Source organism: Rhopalosiphum padi, chromosome 1 (genome assembly GCF_020882245.1).
Source record: "Rhopalosiphum padi isolate XX-2018 chromosome 1, ASM2088224v1, whole genome shotgun sequence".
Classification (NCBI taxonomy): domain Eukaryota; kingdom Metazoa; phylum Arthropoda; class Insecta; order Hemiptera; family Aphididae; genus Rhopalosiphum; species Rhopalosiphum padi.
The window spans coordinates 25906843-25930950 of record NC_083597.1 but is presented as its reverse complement, the minus strand read 5'-3'; the positions used below and the strand labels follow the sequence as shown (position 1 = coordinate 25930950).

At 31.0% G+C, this 24108-nt stretch overlaps 1 protein-coding gene across 1 annotated transcript in view; it reads right to left on the bottom strand.

The window, feature by feature from the left end:
- LOC132917984 (transcription termination factor 3, mitochondrial) overlaps window positions 1-20420 on the bottom strand; it is a 235294-nt gene extending 214874 nt beyond the window's left edge. Inside the window, exon 1 of the mRNA XM_060979013.1 lies at window positions 20410-20420. The gene's annotated coding sequence lies outside the window, so the exon portion shown is untranslated. The remainder of the gene's footprint in view (window positions 1-20409) is intronic.
- Window positions 20421-24108: the final 3688 nt, after the last annotated feature.

Genomic DNA, 24108 nt, shown 5'->3' with positions numbered 1-24108 from the left:
TAGTCAGCTTTAGTAACCACCAACTTAAAGTTGATTTTCTCAAAGCTCGACAAATATTTAGGAATTTCTCTAGTAAATATATTGACATCCAACCGGATGTACCCATATATATTAGAGAAAACTTAACAACCAAGGGAAATAAATTATTCAAAGAAGCCAGAGACCTAAAAAAACAGCTTAACTTTCAATTTGTGTGGACAAAAAACGCCATAATCTTCTTACGCAAAAACGAAACAGATAAGATAATACGTGTCGACAGCGAGGACACAATTCAAAACATCAAAGGACAATATGAAGATTTAAACTCCTACAACAAAAATTCGTAAATACTAATCCTACATATTTATTACTGATTTACTATATATATCTTTCTCCTCAAATTGTAACTCTAATACTCATAACATACCATATAATTTGCTCTTATCTCACTAAATTACCTATCATTATTACCATGTATCAAACCTTTTATAATCGCTATTTTAATGTTAAACAATTTATCAACTATTATTATTTAATATTAGCTTTAATGGATTTATCTGTTAACACCATATTCATATCGATTCCAGAATTACAAATTACATTTAGCCAGCTTATATTACTTTCTCTCAAATCATTATTTGAACGATATCGCTATCTGCGTTTCCATAACAATAATTGGCTCTACGATCAGTTTTACGTTATAAATAACAAATTGTATATTATACCCTACACCATATTATAATGAATGATAACACTAATTACGCATTTGTTCACGAAAGAGTAAATAACGTGAACTCGGTTAGTTGCTCTTTTGATAGTCTGGATACCTTTGTATACAAACAAAACTCACTCAATATATTGACAACAAATATCTGTAGTATTAAAAAACACTTCGATGAACTATGTATTATTCTTGATAACATTGAAACCAAATTTGAAGTGATCGTTTTAACTGAAGCATGGCTAGGTTTAGATAACATATCAATTAATAACTTCGCAATAAACGGCTATACAACATACTCCACCACAAACAATAAAAATCAAAATGATGGTGTTGTAGTTTACCTAAAGGACACATTAAGTAATATCATTGTTACCGAAACCAATACACAAGCATTAACAGCACTAGAGATTTCTTTTAAGATGTCAAATATTGATTTCCTGATTTACGCGATTTATAGATCACCCAATAGTAATACAGACGTAACGCTACTCGAGCTTAATGATATACTACTTTTAAATTCCACTTTAAAAACAGCTAGTTACAAAATGTTATTAGGTGACTTAAATATTGATTTGATCAAGCATTCTAAAATGCGAGAAGAGTACCTACTAGCAATGGCACAGTTCGGTTTTGCATCGCTTATCGATACCATCACTAGACCAATTTCAAATACCTGTATAGATCATATTTTTATTAAAACAAAGTCCCATGCTAACATAGTACCAATAATTGTACTCTCTAACATTACGGACCACTACCCGACAATACTTAGCTTAGGCAATATATTAGATAAAAGAAATAATATGCCAAATCCACTTAAAATATTAAAAACTGATAATCAAAAACTATCAAACTCAATTGAAAATCACAATTGGTCAGAATTACTTGAATTCACTGATGTAAATAAAGCCACTGAATATTTCACTAGCACTTTAAATAACCTAAAAAACCAAGCCTCGGCTGAAATATCCATCCCCTCAAAAACCAAAAAACTGAAACCATGGGCCACTACCGCGATTATTAACTCAATAAGACAAAGAGACCGTCTCCATTTACAAGTTAAGAAACACCCCCTTAATTTAAAATTAAAAGATTACTACGTAAAATTTAGAAACAAAATTACAAAAATAATAAAAAATGCAAAGATCCTTTACTATAAATCAGAATTATTAAAATCTGGAAATAACACAAAACTTAAATGGCAGACTATTAACAATATCTTAGCAAAAAATAAGAAATCAAGTAACCTTAAAGAATTATTAAATAACTCTAAAAACAAAAATGATTATACTGATGAAAACCCCGAATATATTCTGGCTGAAAAATTTAATAAGTATTTTACAAATGTAGCTACCGATTTAATTACGTCACTAAAAAACCGTAAAAATACCTATAATTGCACTACAAACTTCGACAACAATTCACAAAACAAAGTTTGCTTTAATAAATTCGACCCAATCACTCATACTGAAATTTTTGAAGCTATCTCTAAATTAAAAAACGGATCTTCACCCGGTCTTGATAAGATATCCTCCGATTTACTAAAAAAACATAGTTTAACATTTTGTAAACCATTAAGTCATATTTTTAATCTATGCATATCACAAAATAAAGTACCAGATGCCTTTAAAGTAGCTATAATAACCCCCATACATAAGAAAGGTCCTATCTCAGCTCTCGAAAACTTTCGTCCGATATCAGTTATCTCAAACATAGCTAAAACATTTGAAAAAATTCTAAAAAAAAAATTTATATTCTACTTAGAATCAAATAACCTTCTTTTTGAATATCAATTCGGTTTTAGACCTCATAGAAGCACGGACCAAGCAATAGCTAATGTCACAAAACTTATCTATACTGCACTCGATGAAAAAAAAAAATGTGCTACAATTTATTTAGATCTGGCTAAAGCCTTCGATACAGTGGATCACTATAAACTTCTAAATAAAACTCAGAACATAGGCATAACTGGATCGGCCTTGTCTCTCATTAAATCCTATCTAGAAAACAGAAAACAGAGGGTAAAAATAAACAGTACTATTTCTAATGAAAATACTATAAAATGCGGAGTACCTCAAGGTACTACACTATCTCCGGTTCTCTTTAACATCCATTTAAACGATATAAAATTACTTAAGTTAAATAGCAAAATAGTGTGTTATGCAGACGACACCGTACTGATCTGTGTTGGTAGCTCTTGGAATGAAGTATTAAAAAACATTGAAGTCGATCTTAAATCTATCCATAATTGGTTGAGCGATAACAGTTTATTTCTAAATCTCAATAAATCAACCATCTTACTCCACTCACTGTCTGAGCAAACTTTACCACCCATACACAATATAAAAATCCACGAATCGAACTGTAATACATTAGATAGCTGTGATTGTAACTCGGTTAGTATTGTCAAAAACTGTAAGTATTTAGGCATAGAAATGTGCTCTGATATGAAATGGATAAACCAGATTACATCCGTCACAAATAAACTAAAAAAAATGATATACATAATGAAAGAATTACGTGAAATATTGCCTTTCAAAGACATCAGAACTATATACCTAACACTATTCGAGTCAATAATATCGTATGGCATAATCGGATGGGGTGGTGCCTACAACAACGCCCTTCTAACGCTCCAGAAATGCCAAAACACTATACTCAGGGTCGCATACAAAAAAAATTGGAGATTTCCAACCGAAAAACTATTCGAAGACTTTAATGTCCTCAATATAGAACTCTTATACCTAAAAACAATCACCATATATCTGAGAAAACATAATCAATTGGATTCTATAAACCATGGGGTGAACACCAGGTATGCAGCTAGTAATTTTTCCTTAGATTGGCCCTCTAAAACTAGTTGCCGAAAAGTTTATTATTTTTTGGGCAAACAGATACTTAACTTGATGCCCAATGATATGGTTATATTACCGTTACCCATATTCAAAAAAAAAATTAACCACTGGTTACGATATGAATATGTGTGTAAAACTAAAAATTGTATGTAACATTCTAATTCACCACTTATTTTAGTGATTTAATGTGATTTATTTATGAAAAACTCATTATCTGTATTTTAAAAATGTAACATGTACCTTAAAACATTAATAATTATTTGTAATCTAAGATAACCCATGGGCCTCCACACGAGTTTTTTTCTCAGTGAGGCCCATTAATCTGTTGATATTAATTTAAATAAAAAATAAAAATAAAAATAGTTAATAAAAGTAAGAAACAGTTGTTATGGATCCACTATTGTGGCGATAGATATGGAACGATAAGACAAATGTAAAAAGGTAAATACCAGCCGTTCGCAAATCACAATGCGCAAATCGTACGGCCACCGGACCGGCTGCCGAGTAGTCACCGGTGAAACTTAAATATACCACCGGTGATAGAGTGGCGTTTAGTTCGAGGTTGGACACCTCTCTGGAAGCACTTGGAATGCCGGCCGAAAGTACAACAAATCCATTCCGCCACGATACGTCCATACGAGCGATTTCGGCAGTTCCGGACCTGGCGAACACGTCGATCGGAATCGGCACTTCAAACGCGTCACCTGATGAACCGGTCGGGTACGCGGTCAGCGACACCCGGAACAAGGGTTGATCCGTCCGGACCATTGCCGGATGCCAAGTTTTGAGCTCGAAACTCGCAAGACCGCCATCGCCGCCGCCGTCGTCATCCTTTGAGATCGGCATCGTAGTGTAATGTCCATGGCCTGACGACCAACCGCCGTTAATGAACGTCCAGTGGCAAACGCCGTCATCGCAACCGGGAGTATCGCAATAGTCCGAAACTGTAACCCTATCCACGAACGTGTAACACCACGGGCCACCTGGGTCGCCCGTTGGATTCCGACACCGATTCCCAGCTGCCGATCGGCCACCATCCGGGAACTTCGAATCAGCCACGGACGAGTCTTCCACATCCGACCACTTGGAACACGCATAACCGGACTTGGTCACGTTTGCGTTACCACCGTACTCCACACCCGGGCCAGTCAACCGGCACTCTGTATGGATTATAATAATATTATGTACAAAATATATTAAGATCGCATTCAAAACTGTAAACGTTTAAATGCCCATGAAGTTTCCTCCCTCCGATAGTCCATCGATTTGAAAAGTATGCTAATATATTGCAAAATAATTGCAAATTGATTTTTAAAATTTGTTTATCAATATATTTTTAAAGGAAATTTTACAAGTCAAGTGACTGCGTGGAATTTTTCTCCTGTAACAGTTTTTGACTTATAATATTTTAATGACTTGTTTCTTCATTTTAAAAATAAATTTGCGATTGTTTACAGTTAATTTGCAAAAATTGGCATGATTTTCGAATCGATCGTACAAATTCAAGTGGGCAACAAAAGACATAACGCACAATTAGGTATGTAAAAAACATATAATTTACATTATAATTTTTACATTCCACTGTATTTTTTGTTCTAAAAACACACTGAAAATAGTGAAAATATTCAGAAATTAAAGCAGTCAGTGTTGTATTAATATTTTATTTAAACCGATTAAATCATAGACTGCGTAGAATACGTAAGCCTTATTTTCATGAAAATTACAATAATTTATAAAACTCAATTTAAAAAATGATACCAACGTGGCATCGTATTTTACTTTTTGCATAACACAAAGGCACGGCACATAATTCCACTGGATTATCCACGTTGTAAGTGTAGCACCAAAGATCATCTCGGGTTCCGTTAGGGTTGCGACAAAAATTCTTGGCCGACACTCTAGATCCGTCTGCGAAATTTGAATCAGACTCGATCTACGATTGATATTGACACGTCACCATATTATAATATCGAGTAATAAACATTTAATTATTATTTATACCTGCGTAGGCATGATATAGGCTACAGGGTTAAGCAGTAATCAGTTACATATATTATTATGCTATGTAACAATTATAAAATTTACGTAACCAAGTAATATTTGTAACTTGTAATTATTTGTAATCAATTACATCATTTTCAAGTAACCTCATAGTGTAATGCGTTACGATTTTTACTATAATAACTTTAAATAAAAGATATATGTTACATATAGTTATGTTGATATCAATTTTGTTTAAGTTTTTATTTTTAAATATTTAAAATATATATATATCAATATAATTAATAATTATTATAAATTGATATTTTTATATTTTGACAGAATAATTTTATCATTAACATAAGTGATATTAGTGATAAATGATAAGTAATTTTTATATTAAAAGTATATTATCATTATCCGTACTATGTAATAACTAATAATACATTATATAAATACGAAAATAACTAAAATAAAACTCAATTAAAGAATGGTTATGTAAATTTGTCGCTGAATAATGCAACTTTACTAAAAAATACCGATAAAGAAAAATTATGTTACAAGTGGAATGAAATATTGTGAATATCTGCAATTGTAAAATTTAATGGCGAGCAGTAAGCACTTAAAATGTCATTAAATAACTACAAGTTACACACTTGTACCGAAATATTGTAAGGCCAATTATTAATTATTAATTAGTGACACAAAAAGAGCGGAGAAAATCTTCTAATTCCAATTAAAAGACTGCAATCCCACAAAAAAATTTTTCTAGAATGATCATTAATCATAAAATAAAGCCTAAGAGGAAAACAAGAATCCGAAAAACCATGTTTTTCTTATGAATAACACTATGTGGCGTGCTCACGAATATTCAATGGTTTTGTCTAACTCTCAAAATAAAAACGTTGTTTATAGAATTATAATGAATTAAAATCTTGCAATGCACAAATAATATTTATAATAATGAAAAAAGTTTTTAATATTTATTTACTTAAGTTTTCCATATGAAAAAATAATAGACACACATTCATATCCATGATGTACTTATAATAACTATATTATTTACCAATAATAGTCTTGAATATACATAATATACAATATAATATACGTTTATTTAATCATAACAAAACTACTGATATGTGAGCAAAGGTACTGGACATAACTTTATTATAGTAATATTATAGTTTAATATGTAATTTATTCATAATCGTTATTATTAGCAAAGTCACATTTTGAGAGTATACCTATTACCTTATATGTATAAAAGGACAAAATATCAAATCGTCTAAAATTTATATGTATGTATATATTATATTCTTACTCCAATCGAATGCCATGGTCGACACAACGACTTGAACTTAGTGATAAACACATTGCCCCGATACTCGATTCCGGAATGGGTCAATTTACATTTACGAATATTTACTTTAGCTGTGAAACAACGATGTCCGATCGAAATGCACGTCAAAACAACGAAGAACGCTTTTATCGCATTCATTTTCGAAAGTAAAATCTCGATATTTTTACATAATTTCAAAATTGATTAAAAAAGTAAGAAGTCTATGAATTTTGTCGACAAATATAAGGACGAAGACGTCAAAGTTCGAATATTAATAATATAAATATTTATCATATGATTTGTAAATTTCAAGTTTTTATATTGTTATTAACTTAACAACATTATCCGTTAACATAATGCGAATTCCGTTATTCGTTGCCATGTTATACTTTTTTAATTGTTATAATATAACGAGCCGCGATAATCGATTTTATTTCAATATAAATCTTAAAAACTATAATATATTACAACTGTGTAAAATCGGATTTTTCTTTTATGTAAAAGACAAGCACCTACCTAACGAGTAACAAGGACGGACGCAATCGAATAATAAATACATTGGTATACTTACTGCTATTGTTATACGTTTATACAGTATGTACTAGTACTATAGACCAGGGGTGGCCAACCAGTCGATCGCGACTCCCTTTCGTATTTTCTTGAATTTTTGAATTTTTTCTGTAAATTTGTATATCTTTATATCAACGAATATAAAAATTATACTTAGAAAATGCAATAAATAACTATGAAAAACGAGATTATACATAGATATCGAATAAAAGAAGTGTAACACGCATATATAATAAACATATTTTTTTTTTTATTGACAACTTTTTTTTTTTTTTTGGTCGATCGTGATAACCTAGAAAATCTTGGATGTTGATCGCAAGTCTATTAAAGTTGGCCACCCCTGCTATAGACCATATACCTAACCAATTCATTTATGGGGGTTCGGTAATTGAATTTTTTTTTAGTAAAAAGTCATGTTAACAATTTTAAAAATTCTTAATTTTTAGACTAAGTTTATGTTATTTTTAAATTCAAGAGACTGTTTAAAATGTTAATATCAATATTTTATCCGAATATTCTCGTATCATTTTAATGCCAGAATATGTAGAACCCTAAAATATGAGTATTGAATATAACAATATGTACTTATATAACATTGGTATGCAAATCATATCATATTGTCATTACTGATAGATTTTAGCTACATAAACATTTTTAGATATTTTTTCCTTTATGTTTTTGCGTTCAATAAAGCTATCATTACACTCAAATAAACACAACCAATAAAGCTATAGGTAAACCCTAATCCCGGATTAAATCAAAATATATTTTCTGCATTATTTTTAAACAATATTATTTTAAATCTAACAAGTCTTTAAAATATGACCTTTAAAAAAAAGTAAATGATTAGTATTTTGTTACTGTTCATTCAATTGAGTGTCACCTTTATTAATGTAGGGCTAAACTTTGATGTTTCTTGTTGCATAATCACTGCACAATTTACTAATAATTTATTTTTGTTGATACATCCCTCGCGCATTAGTTCTGTACCATTTTCTCTGCAGCAGTTTAGTGACAACTTACGTAGTGTAGTGATTATAGCTACAGCCTATATTATACAATATATTATTTTACTATACTTACTACACTAAAAAAAACCGGTTGAATTGATTTCATTGTACCATTAATCAAATTATGTTTTACTTCTATACACACCTAAAAATTTGCTATGCTGATTTTATACGAATTCATTAAATTTAATGAATTAGTATTAATATAATAATTAATAACGTTATTAATACAACTCAATACTTTTAACTAATGAAAGTAGTAATATTGCTATGATTATTATCAACTAATAGTTTATTATTGGAACTAATTTTCATGTTTATATTATAACTATTGAGAGAAACAAATTCGTTATTCTTTTCTTACACACTCATTAAGTAAAAACACTAAATTTAAGATTTCAATAGCAATCCAGTCTTAATATTAAGGTAAAATGTTAAATGATGAATATGATATGAATGCTTATATATTATTAAAATTATAGACAAAATATCATCATAGAGTTTTTCGATAAATGTCAATATTAAAGTGCCCGTATTATATATAGGTAGCTTTATATAATACGTATTTTATAAACGTTATTGACTGTTTTACAATATCTATACATATAGGATTATACTAGGTACTTACAATTAGTTTTAAAATTAAAATAGCTGAATAAATAACCGACGAGAGAAAATATGTTATATTCGCTAATACTTATAGGTAGAGTATTTACCTCGTTTTCAATGGTGTAGATGGAATGCCTATACCTATATAGTTACATATATTGTAGCAATAGTAATAGGGTTGGTCGCCACATATACCGAGTGGCATGACGAGATTTATTACGAGTGTGCGTACCTACCTATACACGCTATAAATAGCGGCGTCCGCGGTGCATAAAAAACAAGTGCAATTTTTTTATCGGATTACCGCCGGGCCGAAGACACTAAACGTATCCGTTATACGTCCGTTTATAATACCATATAATGTAGCAGCTGTTATCCTGCACAAACTCTACTTGAAACGAGTACGCGTCATATATGTGTGTGTGTGTGTGTGTGTGTGTGTGTGTGTGTGTGTGTGCAATGTGTGTGTAATATATATAAGTTGCACGGCGCCGCACGTGGGTCGGGCGTAGAGAATATATATATATATATATACGCGTTTAGGTGCAGTATAAATAATAACCTTAATTTAACGGTATGAGAGACTATACGGCGTACGAGGACGAAAAGGATAGGAATGGGATAGGGCAAAGGGGAGGGGAAAAAACACGCCAAATTCGTCGTTCCCGCCGGCGCTCGTTACGCGATAAACAACTACAATCAATTGAAAAGTTGGTTTATTTTTTTCGCAGGAAACATCGCGGCGGCGCGGCAAGAAGAAGAAGAAGAAGGACGCGCGAGAGGGTCGCGTCGGCGGTTATATCGTTCCCCCGAGTATCCAACCCGCCCACCAACCCACCGCCCCTGCTTACACATATATATACACGCGAACATCCGCGTCATACTCGCATTGCCGGCGCGTTTATTACGGACCCGGTCCACGTCCGTTATTGGCCATTAACGTGTGCGTGTACACACACACGAGGTATATATACATTGTAGTTTATTTATATGTATAGGTGTACAATACGCGCGTGATGTGTAATACATGCAGCAAGCCCAATATCACGGCTGATCGAATGCGCCTCGACGATAGTGGCGAAGAACCGGAAGGGAAAGAGCGCGAGTTCGCGTCGTTATTCCGCCGTGTTTGTTATTATGATAATAATATATAATAAATCGTTACGGCCGGACGGCGGAGATTTTCCTGTTTTCGGGTGGCACGCGCTACGCGTGCGTTTATCCGGTTGTACACTGTTCTTTATAGTTTTTCCATATTATTACCCACTCGTCCGCTGCTGCTGCTGCTGCTGCACTGATATTATATCATGTATATTATGTGCGAAATATAGTACGAGTATTCGGAGTATTATACACATCATAAAATCGTATGTGTATCGCGCATATTCGCGTGATGATGATTATTATAACGCATACGATGTGGGTATAAGGTAACTTCTTCTATTGCAATATAGTTATTGATATTTTTATTTTTCACTATAGAAAGTTCCTCGAGTTCGAAAATCTATATTCTCGCTGAATTAATTGTAAGTAATACTATATTGTATAGTTATTGGCTATTATCTCAATGTATGTTTTTACACTGTCAAAACTCAGAGGTGATTTTCATAAATATGTCTGTCATATAGTCGCTACATGAAGATGTTTTATACATCAACTATTTAAAATCCATAAGTATTCATTTCAGATTAATAAATAGCTTATAATTTGGTAAACAATTTATTATTTACTACTGTAATAAAGAAAAATTGAAGATCTATTAAAGTCTCAAATACTATATCAGATAACAGTAATTGTAAACTTAAGACTACAAAACCTTTGCTCTAGATATTCGAGGCCTACTTAAAAACTAAACAAATACATCGTATAGCATACACTACAATTTCATTGATTGTATAAAATACAAAAATCTTACCTGTTGCCCTGAATCTATACGTCTAGGGGCGTAAACAATTTGTGGGCTTACAGCAGTATTTTAGTGACAAAGGGTATAATTTGAAATTTTTATTATTTTAGTGGCGAAAAAAAAAATCGTCCTCAAGACGCTTTTTTGTGTAGTTTGCCACTTAATATGTCTCATCAGTCATCAGTCATCACTCACCAGTATGATAATTGATGGCAATATACGCATGGCAAAAGTACAAATACGCGTCGTATATAAAATTTATAAGTATTATAAATTAAATACTTTATATAGTCATATAGATGAATAATAACGATAATATTATAGTTGGTGTATTCGTTTCTTTCGTCATAAGGTGGTTACTAGTCTTAGACAGATTTCGATTCTTGTCAACGATGAAGTATTAATAAAACCATATTTTAATGTATTAAAATAAATCTTAAATCTAATGCACAAGAAATAATGATATTATGATGTAATATTATATCGTTACACTTTCGTCGACCACCTACAAATACGATCTGGGTGTCTCCACTCAACCCCGAACACACCGCGCGTTATATATAAATATGTATCGTCGCAAGTACATACCCTTTAATTGCATTATTGCTGTGTTGTTACCTCTACGAAAGGGTAACATTAATTTGGATTAATGTTGGAAAACAATATACGCGACGAGGTGCCAGTTCACTGGATAAATATTAAATAATACGATAATAACAATAATGACATACTCGGGGCCCTGCTTTGTCCTTGATCGATTGTCCGTCTTTTGTAATAACAATAATAAAGGGAAATTCGTGTTTGCGTTGGCTAAACAAAGAACGCGCACACGGCCATTACATGATTACCTTAAACACACAAACCAAACGATACGGTCCACAGGTTATGTATTATAAAATATGTCCTTTGTGGAATTTCTATGAAAAAGTGACTCCCGATAATAGAAGGAGCAATAAGTGGCGAAAAAAGAAAGAAAGGTGTACTTTAACTGCAGCAGTAAACGGTCGGATGACCAACATAATATTCATACGCGTTCGAGTTGGATAGCATAGTTTTAAAATTTCAATAAAAGAAAATATTAAAAAGTTTCAATTGCCATAAATGAAGGTTTGAATAAATTCGATTTTTTGTAGGTAATACATTAAGTGTAAATTAAAGTGTCACTTTGTATACTTTAAAGAACTCAATCATCGGAAATTCGAGTATACCGTTGCCGTATATAGACACCTATATGAACTCATGTTATTTCAAAGGGTTAGCCCGTTAAATAAATAAAATAAAATAATACATTAAAGAATATTATGCTGTCATATTTTTTTGTTTCCATTTCACTTTAGATAGTAGATGACTACTAATTGTACATTGTAATCAACAGATGACTAGGTATTTTTTTCGAAACAAACTTCTAACTCTGGATAGAATATATTGTACTCCGCTATGTTTATACGCATGCTAAATATTAGTGTAACGTAATCACTAATCAATAATATTAAATTGCAGAAAATCAAATAAAGCTGATAATTTTTTAAGACATAATAAAGCATTTTTAATTTAAACTAATAAAATGTTTTTAATAATTATAAATATGTCACTTTATATTACCGTAATTTAGATAATAACGTAAATGCCTATACAACATAATTATTGCCTATAAGGCCTAATATAATATAAGTAGACGACATCGTCAATGGCTAGGCAGTAACAGTTGAAAATATAAGCAATGTTGTAAAAATAAAATATTTTTTCTATAAATTTACAGCCATAACTAGGGAATTACCTATTTCTACTAATGTAGACTAGTATCACAGTAGACAATATTGATAATTGCATTCAATAAAATATTTAAATTAGTCAACAGATACACATGATTTTGGTAATTACTTATAAAGTTATAAATTACTTTTGTCGGTGGATGATAGGGTGTCCACAGATTTTAGTAATTTTGATACACGTGGAAAATTAACTGTAGCCGCCACTGCATCATATCATTATGACATTATGTAAGTATTATTGGTATTATTTACTTATATTAATAATTATAACATTAAAATACTATATATTCAAATATTTTTTTATACCTATGTATATTAATTAAATTAAACTTATCTATCAAATAAATAGGTATATCTAATAATGTACTATAAAATGGTTAATTCTTTTTTTTCCCCCAAAAAAAATCTATAATCTGTAGTAAGTATTATAAGTTCAGTAGATCTTATAGTAACGTTATCTAAAGATTCAAATCATAAATTAAATATATACAGATTCATAACTTTCTACTTTCAAGTTTTAAACGAAGGAGTTTACAGATTATATTAAAAACATAAAAAATGAACTGCCAATAACAATATTTTTTTTAATTTCACTCTTTTATTATTCATAATGAATAACTCAATTGAGAAACATAATAAAAAATTGAATAAATTTACCGTTATTAGATTTACTCAACCACAATATTATTTGTTGCAAGAAGCGTACAGTTATTGTTATTTAATACGATTATTGGAGCGTGCAAGACTGAACATAACGAACTTATAATTTCAACCACAATACTCCAAAATAGACGAGTAATACAAATTACTTTTAAAAAATGTCAATTGTAGCTTTTATTTATTTCCACGCACTACGCGTGTGGTTCCTAATAAAAAACTATCATACATTCTCCCCTTATTCTAGTGCAGTGAATGCAGATACTATTGATACACAGGTGGTCGCATTGGCGATACAATAATGCCTTAAACTAAAATATTTAATACTTCAATGCGCTTATATTAATAAAATTGAATCGATAGTAATGAAATATAATTACTTAAGTAATATAAATTTACTCTTAAATAAGAAATTTCGTGTCTGGCATGCTGGGTACCAGTGCCATAGCCAAAAATATTTTTTAAATTTTTTATCAAATGTTTGCAATGTTAGAATACCTACTTATCACCTATTATATTTTATGATCCCTTTTGCTTATAAAGTGTTTACTATACATCTACTTTTTTTACCCCCTTAGGTACTGCTTGGTACAAAGTATAGTATCCACTTGCTATATTATCTATACATAATCCTTTACATTTACAAAACCTAATCTCAACATATCGAATAACTAATCTAGTTATAAAAGACCGTACGATATTAATACTAAATATTTGTTCATCCTTCTTGAGTATATATTGGGTGTTCAATGACAAAGTAAACTTTCCAAATAAACAGTTTTACTTATTTTTATAATGTCGAAATCTTATTAAAGTAATCCATTATACAGTTAAAAAAAATATGGATACACAAAAAATGATATTTTTCCACACATTGAGCATATTATTACTTAAATATAGTACCTAAACGAAAAACACATACATATACAATATTATAAGTAGACACATACGAATGATATGATAATAGATATCGTTATTTTGACAGACTATAATAAATAATTGGACGCCATAGTTAATAAATGACAATTATCCACCGTGCTTTATTCCTATATATGTAAGTACCGATTGTAACTATATTAAGAGTGTATATATAGTATAGTTAATACTTATTACTTCGTCGATGCATTAGCAAATCGACTTTTGTTTAACCGCACTCACAATGGAGATTATTTCTGTTGTCCGACGACTAGTAAGGGGCAGTAATCGAAAATTTGAGACCTTTTTCAATAGACTCGATATTACACCAACACACACATAATACATAGAACACACGGTAAATACACCACATCACGCGTTATTGTTGTATGCGAGTGCATTACACGTTGTACACAGTTAAGCTGCCGTCGAGTTTTCACCCTCTTCAAACAGACACGCGTGCACTTGTTTCCAATCGGTTAGTTAAAAAGATCCCGAGATTACGCACCCGAAATCATCGAGTATTTGTGGGTCGGACCGGCACGCATTTGGCGTAGGGATATTAGTTGGTTACCATAAACGATATCGTATATAACATTATTATACTTATTAGTACAATATTATAATTAATTGCGATTGCGGACTTGTAACAATACGACTTCGTATACTCCGGTGGAAATTGAGGGGGAGTGGAATTTTTTTTTAATCTTATGAACGTACTTATTTTATTTTTATTTTTGTCCCCACCCACAATTAATTTTACTCGATTTTCATCTATATTCGAATATAGCTCGGTGTTCTATAAAATTTATTTTATACACTGACAATTAGAATATTTATATTGTACATTATTACATTATATAGATATGCAATTAACACACTTCGTTTATTGGGGTGCGTTTATGATGATGTACCATTATATACATACCTAATTCCATATTTTTATTAGAAATGTTCATTATTGAACAAAAGTAAAACTGGTATAATGTGGTAAAAACTAAAATTATTTTTGGATTCATGTATTAACCCTCAAAAAAAAAATCTGAACCCGTCGATTTGATTTTCCCCGTAATATTATAATGCATATAAATATATAATAATAAATAATAATATAGCTATCACGACGATACCACCGCCTAACCCGTAGTGGAGTGGCGTAAATGGTGTTGGAAAAGAACTCTCGGGTATCTATTATATATAAACGGGAAACTTCCGGGAAGTATATAGTGAATTTTACCGAGTGAAAGGGTTGAAAACACATATACAATTATTATAATATATACGATTATGTGTGTGTATAATACGCGAATATTATATGATATATATATATATATAAAGCCGACGAGGGACCCTTTCAATGATGTACATATAATAATAATAATAATAATATAATGTAATAATACGCGAGCGATGAGCGTCTCGTCGCTGTGTAAGCGGTGGCGGCACGAATATATTATAGCCTTTTGTGTAATTGACTTGCCAAAACAATCAATTTAATCCCCGACCCCGCCGCCACCTCGTCATAATTGTGTGCGAGCGCGTATTTGCCACCGCCCTTTCGGCGCGCAAAGGCCATTAATGCATTAATTGTTAACGACTGTGCGCATAGGTTTTTCATCGGATGTTTACACGGACCTTTATAACAACCTTTAATAATGTACGCGCCCGGCCAACCAACGTGTATAAATAAAATACGTTTAACGCGCGAGCTTTTGAATACAATTTACAATATATTGTCATATAGTGATAAAATGTCCTGCAATGCATTTATTTAAATTCAAATATTATTACTATAAATTGTATATACTTATTTAAACACGAATGAGACTGTTCCGCGATCGTCACTATGATAAGGCCTGACTTCCGCCGATTAAGTGTCCAAAGACTAAATACTTTCGCGTTTCCGCGCAAGGCCGAAAGAAGTATCTATTATTATATTTTACTGAAAATTCCACCCTTCTAATTATTTATAAATGATGTTCAAATTTAGGGGACCTGTATACTTATTCATATACATTATACATACTGTATTATACAATTATGACATACTAAAATATTATTATATAGGTATTACTATCGTATAGTAAATATGGAGTTGTACATGTAAAAGGGTAGGTACCTAGTACCTACTAACTATTATATATTATAGAATTTTGACACAGTCACTTATTTTCAGAATAAAAACACCTGTTGCAGTAAGACCCCGAAATATTATGACATTTCAATTTCAAAACAGACTCAATATAAAGCTTGCACGTTACACTCTACATATATATATATAGTTGTGATGTAAACTTTGAACGACCATAATATTATTGTAAATAATAATTGTTTTCAAAAACACAAACTTTGACTTGAAAAATGTATATAAAAATGCATGTAGGTACTGTTTACATAAACGTGTATATACTTGCCGCATGCTGTGTACTGTACTTGTATACCTATCTAAAATCTCTTTCCTGAATTTAAAACGCGAGTTTTCCAAACAAACATCTTGAATTATTATTATTGTCGATTTCCATAAAAGTTTAAGTGCATAAAAATTGTGTTTACCCGCAAATTAGCAATAAATGTCTTTTTTTTTCTCGCTTGAGACTTTAAATCACACGAGTATAATACCACGCCTATCCTGTACGAATTTTAAACAAAATAATAATAATATAATGAATTTGATATTTAAATAAAACAACGATTAAAACTTTTGGTCAATCGATGTTTTGGGAATCGTGGTGCGCAGTTTGAATGTAATCAACTTCTTTTAAGTATTGCGAATAAGGAGCTTTTTGTAATTCCCATCACCCTTTTTTTTGTCCTTCACCGGTTTTCTCTCTTACGGAACGCTACAATTAAAACGAACATCTGTGTCACATGGCCAGTCCCTCGGGACGTTGTCCGTTTCCCCAAATACGTCACGGGGATTTAACAGTATGCGTGCCGTCTGTATATACGTATATGTGTGTATAATGCGTATATACATTTATATACTGAACAGTGTCTGTTGATTACTTGAAAATGATTATTTTTAACGTACGTATAATATATAATTACATCGATAATATCTTGGATTTCATTTATATATTAATATCATTAACTACTCGTATGCTATAGAAATACGTTTCATCGATATGTTTTCGTGTGTGCGAGTATATAATGTTTGTTATTATGATTAATTTATTTTAAAAAAATATACTAAAAAGTAAAAACTAACCGAACAACAACAAAAAACCACCCCTTGAAAATATTATTGTTTTTATTTTTTTTTTTTATTCGAGTAAGCCACGATTTGTTTGGATTCGGATTCGCCGAAAACAATGTCATTGCAATCTGACAGAATTACTGTGAAAAAAAATAACCAAACGCATGTTTTCTTTCAGCGCTGTATATTTATTTTTCTCAAAAATAATATACGATTAACACCCTTAAATCTGTACTGGCAAGTGGAAATAATAAATAATATTGCTGTGAGTGTATACGGAGGTAGGTGTGTTTATAACGATCCGAAATTGGTAATTTGGTCCCCCGGGTACCGTTCTCGGCTCCCGCTTATTTATCGCATTATAATACAACGGCCACTGCTCGTTATCAACCGAGGGGCTCGACACGATATTTATGTCCAATAGATACATTTACAACAATGTCAAATCAAAACCATACGATGCAATATCAAATAATAATATTTTTATTTCCAATAAGACGCCTTCGTCACTTTCGCTATTGGTATATTATATCATATTATAGCAATATTGTTGTAATATTTATTGACGGTCGTCAACCGTAGTCTATGCACTGTACAGTCATTACATTCATTACCTATATTGTAATATATTATTGTCCACGGTGGTCAGCGTAATATATTTTCAATAAAGTCGTTTTATTTCTTAAAAAGTATGATCACAGCGCTTAATGGCTGGTTTTCGTTCAAAATCAATTCTTTCAAAGTCGAACTTTTATCGAATCGATAAATTTAGTTTTGGCTGTTTAGTCGTCTTAGGGGAATATAAAGTGCACGCGCTGGGTTATTGATGGGATAATGCGTTTTTTGGCGAACTGCGATCACGTATTATATACATTTGATCACAGAAGCGTTACCAGTTTTCAATTTAGGCGGAAAATGATTATAACACTGGAAAGTTTTACTTTGGAAACGAAATAAGTATTTTAGTATAAGTATGAGATCTTACCCACCACACATGCACGGTCAAGGGTGTGTGTTTCCAAAAACACAATACAACATACATACATGATACCTACTGGTATACATTAAATATTTAAATTGCATATAGAACTCTCGTGTATTTAGAATAAACTACTCGATTTACGAATAAATCTACCGTCCCATATTCATAGCATATACAACTCGAGTGAATAACAATATTGTCGTTCATTTAATTCGCAACGACACAAACAATAAAGACATAGCAATGATTTTTTTCGGCCTGTTAAGCAAATTTGCATGATATACATATTTATTTATTTATTTTGTACCAATAAATAATACTACGTAAATACTAAATAACATACATAAATTACGAATAAAGTAGAAAACTAGGAATTTCATAAAATGCAATATATATTATATGGAATATCCAATATAGGCTAAGAATATAAATTATGAAAGCTAAAAAAAAATGATTTTATAAGTATTATATTATATAAATTAATGTTTAATTCAATTTTTCATAAGAAAATAATTTTACATTTTATTATTTAATGCAAATTGGATTGATTCCATAACATTTTGGTATACAAAGTCGTCTAGCAACGTGGGACGTAGCACTTATAGTTTATGATATAAAACAATTCTTTATTGTACACAATATATTTAATTGCGGTAGGTACCTTCAGTTATATGTATAACATGATCGGGTAATCAGTGTAGGCTGTTGACTACTATATGAACCGAAATTAAAGTAACAGACTAACACTTTATATACTAGACATTTGGAAATTTCATGATAATAAAAATAAAGAATAAAGATATAGAATATGTAAGAATTATTATCGACTATACTTTTACAATCTTTTTTACTTTGACAGTTCATATTTTATTAGTGATTCATCGTGTGTAATTTCAATAAAGTTTTAAATTAATTCAGCAGTTTAATTTATATGCAGGAATACGTTTATCTATAACATTTTTAAATATTTGCTTCAAAGTTCACACTGTCTGCAATAAATCAGTTGATCTAAAAATTAAAAAAAAAAATTACTATTTATATTGCCCAAAAATTTGTGAACAGTGTATAGAACGCCCGAATTTCCTACAGTATTTCCAGTATCATAATCAGGTTTAGAAAAATTAAACATTACAAAAAATGCTTAAAAACCGATTTGCGTCCTCTATCCCAAAATATTATTTTATTCTAATACGTTAATCGTCATTTGTAAAATCGTAAATCGATAGTTTATCAGACGAATTATTCATCTACACTCTATATCAAACCGTATGAAATCTATAATACGATTAGGCATAGTAATATAATAGAATCTTTTCGTCAAATTTGATGTATTTATGTAAACACACAGCTATTACAATATATTATTGCTGTCGGTTAAAATAGTTTTCATCGCCCGTCGACGTGAATGCCTATATGGCGAAAGACAAAGTGAGAACACTGCATCACCATCCGCGTGTACCGTAAAATCTATTATATTATAATGTAACGAATAATGATCAACGTGTGTTCGTCATTAATATAAGTACACATTAATGTATCTATACAGCATATTATATAGGTACATATTTTATGCACGCGTGATCAGTCGGCGATGTCCTCGCAGTGTGCAGAAATACACGTAATGAATGCGTAACCCTTGCGGTAAAAACACCCTTAATCCCTAAGCCCGACGTAAAATAATCCTCGGCCGCCTGCAGTAATCGCGTGCGGCCTAGCCAAGAGAGATGTTCGGATTTTTGTTCGTACTAAATAGTAAACGACAACACACACACATATATGATAATAATGATAATACGCATACGTTACTACGACGTCGATATAAAATTATATTGAATAATGTACAACAATAAAATTTAATATGTGCGTGCGGTGGTATAGTGGTGGAGGCGCGAGTGGTTACAATGAAATCAGCAACTTTTATTACACCGGGTATTAAATTAAATCGGTTTATTCTATTCGCGCGCAAAGTCGATTTGTTGGCGTTTTTTGGTTAGGTTGTTTTTCGAGTGTTTTTTCTTCTCTCGGGTGCGTTGGTTTTTTTAACGAAAATTGTGAAATTCAATTTCACGGTCCGGTGGATGTGGATTCAATTTTTTCTTCGAGTTAAATGAAAATTCCCTTCTCCCGGGCTCGTGGACCTCGTGAAAGGGGTGATCGTTTGTTAATAAAAACGTTAAAGCTAAATTGGTGTTTCCATGACTACAGCTAGATTATCTGGTTCGCTCATTGACTAAAGAACTTAAGTCCCCCCGCGTACCCTTTACGGCTGAGTCCTGAATACCTCATGTAGAAACATTCAGACTGTTTTTCCTCTCCCCGCTCTGTATCTTTTTTTTTTGTAATTACTACCTACTTTTTTTGAACCCTCGATTCAAGTACACGAGAAATTATATAGTCAACCGATGAATGAATGACAGAAACAGTGATAGTGACAGAGAGAGAGAGAGAACTATATCGTGGTGCAAAAGAGGTGGTGGTAAGAAAAACAACGATGACAGGTATTTTAAGTGAATTCAAACTGCAAATGATTAAAACAATGGCGACGACCAGCCTGGATTGTGACTAAGCCAAGTGGAAACCGAAAATCCTCTTTACAAATATTTAATACATTTCTTCTCTGCGTATACGGAATCGATTTTCTAAAACACAATTAATTATTACTCGGACAACATAAATACTAAATAGGTACATAATTAAAATGTAGAATCCATTATAGTTTAGAATCTAAACCAAGCGTGCCCAACCCGCGGCCCGCAAAAGTATTCCTACTAGCTCGTAACTATTTAATAAAAATTAGACATTTTTTTATAAAATTAATAATTAAATATTATAGTTTAAAAAAAATGTTATTTTAATAAGCTTTTAAAATTACAAAATATCTTACAATTTTTTCATCATCATTAAACAAAGATAATATTATATCTATTATATATTTTATCAAAACGAACAAAATAAAACCGTGAAGTATATACGGCCCGCAGTATAAATATAAATTTTGAATGTGGCCCGCAAATTTAAAGAGGTTGGGTAATGGGTACGCCTGTTATAGGCTATAATAGTATCTGAGGGCTGGGGCTAAGCAATGTGAAAACCGTTCGGTCCTCATGTAGTGATTTACAAGGAAAAAATAGGCTATAAAAGTATCAATAAAATATAATTATGTTAAATTACATTTATAACCTAAAACTAATAGAAAATTGTATACGATCGATTCTATGATTATTTGTACCAAGTAAGTTCATATTTTTTTTAATTAAAATTTGACAAGAATTTTTAAAATTTCTACAAAATATAATATACCAGTGAATATATAGAAATATTTATATTTTAAAGTAGTTTCGAGTATTGCTTATTGATTTATTAAAATGTACTGCATGTAGAAAAAAATCTTAGTACAATGTAGGTTTAATATTAAGCTATATACATAGTAATAAACTATAAAGGCCCATCACTATTTTATTTTTTTTTTTGGTATTATAGCATAAAACTACACCATATTATATTTGAAATAGTGATAAGATCATAATATTTAGATTCTTCTAATGCTATTGCCTATTATATTTTTAATTTTATTAAATTCGTTGTACTTCGTTTTCAATAATTTTAATCACTAAATTATTTATAATTTAATGTTAGTAGTAGTTAACGTTAGAGATCAGAAGTTTTGTACACAGTAGATATTTTAATGTAATCGACGAATCGATGGTTAAAGACGGTAATTTACACTAATAGTTCATATACCAGAAGCATTAGCAAATAATAGGCTAATTTTATTTGACTGGACACGGAGAATTTAATTTTATGGTGAATTAAATTAAGTTTTTATTTTTAAATTGTAATAATATATTTATACTGTCTTTGGTTTAACATTATATACATCAATGTTGATGTCCACCGAAAACTTCTAGAATTTATAACGTGGCCTTCCAAAAATATTAAATGCAGTTTATACAATGATGAATGAATATTAATTTTCAAGTGGGTTATTGTCACCTTGTTGGTCAAACACAGTGTGATTATCGCAATAAAAAATAAAATATGAGTGAAGGAATAAATGATAGAATGTACTACTATTTAAGTAATTAAATAATCAAAATTATATAGTTATATTGTAAAAACAACTATCAAGTTTAACAATAGTTTTTTCATACCTGAAACTTGGTATAATAGAATTGTATGTATAGTATAATATAGTTATGTATGTAATATACTTATGTTCATACATATTGACATTTGACAACTATAGCATGATATGTGGAATTATATTTATTTTTACATCATATTTCATTTCAGCTAAGTGATATAATATAATTTATAATAGTAAACAAAATGTATTGTTTGTATATTATACAAAATATCGATAAAAAAAAATATCTATTTTTGTTGGTAATTACCTACTAAAATGTTTTCTAATGATAAAAAGCCGTTCAAGTGACTTGATGTGTATATTGTATATGTTTTTTTTAATATCAATTTATTATTGGTTTCCATTTTATATACATAAACCTACTGTGGCACTGTGGCAGACTTTATAATATATTACATTATAGTAAGTATACAACGTATTTTTAAAACCTCGCTTTAATCGAAAGTTTTATATCTAATTGAAAACAAACACACCTTAAGGCCTTTTAAAAGGTTCTGTTTGCTTAAGAATAAATCGTATTAAAGCGAAAAATTATACGTTGTCATTATATATATATTCATTATAGTATATATAGTATATCTTTATAATATCGGGAAAACGATATATTTATTCTATAGAAAGTAATAGGAATTTGTTTTAGCCGCCTCCCATTCTTATTAAATCACAGCACCGCAAGTTTTTTAGGTACACTAACTAATAGTATCTCTTCCAAGTTGTACCAAATTATAATGCAATACGATTATGGCTTACGTTATTATATTTATTGAAAACATGATAATATTACAATACAAATTGTGTATACAGTGCAGGGTACATTTTAATTATGTTTGTCTATTTTTTAAATTAATATTGTATAATATTATATAATATATAGTGTATGCGCTACGAACGACTTGAATCTATTGTAAAGCTGCACCGCTAGTCGAGAGATACGAAAAAAAAATGTAAATAAAGGACGTCGGATGGCGAACATGATTGACGCTGGACGATAGGGGGATGAAAATGGAGAAAAAAGTAGAAAATAACACAATAACAATAGATACGCGCGCGCCTCGGGCTCACTATATTATATTATATTATTCGTATTACTATTACTATTATTATTATTATTTACGAATATACTCTGCCGGGTGTGCGACCTCTAGGCGAATGATCGCGTTGCCCGCGAGGCCGCCGTCATCGCCGCCCGGTCCGCGCTCGCGTACAATAAATTATTCACCGGTCTCGCGAGCACGATTAAACTTGCACAGACGATAATAATAATTACAATGGTTGCGTCGTCGTTGTCGGGCACTGCCGTGTTTGCGTTTTCCGCATGCATATATAACTGGATAATATTATAATATAGTGTATATATAATACGATTGAATCGAACTCGACGAATATAATGTACAAATATTTAGGTACACGCGAGAGCCACACCCCCACTCGCTACCCCTCTGCGAGTCTCCGACGATTTGTCATTAA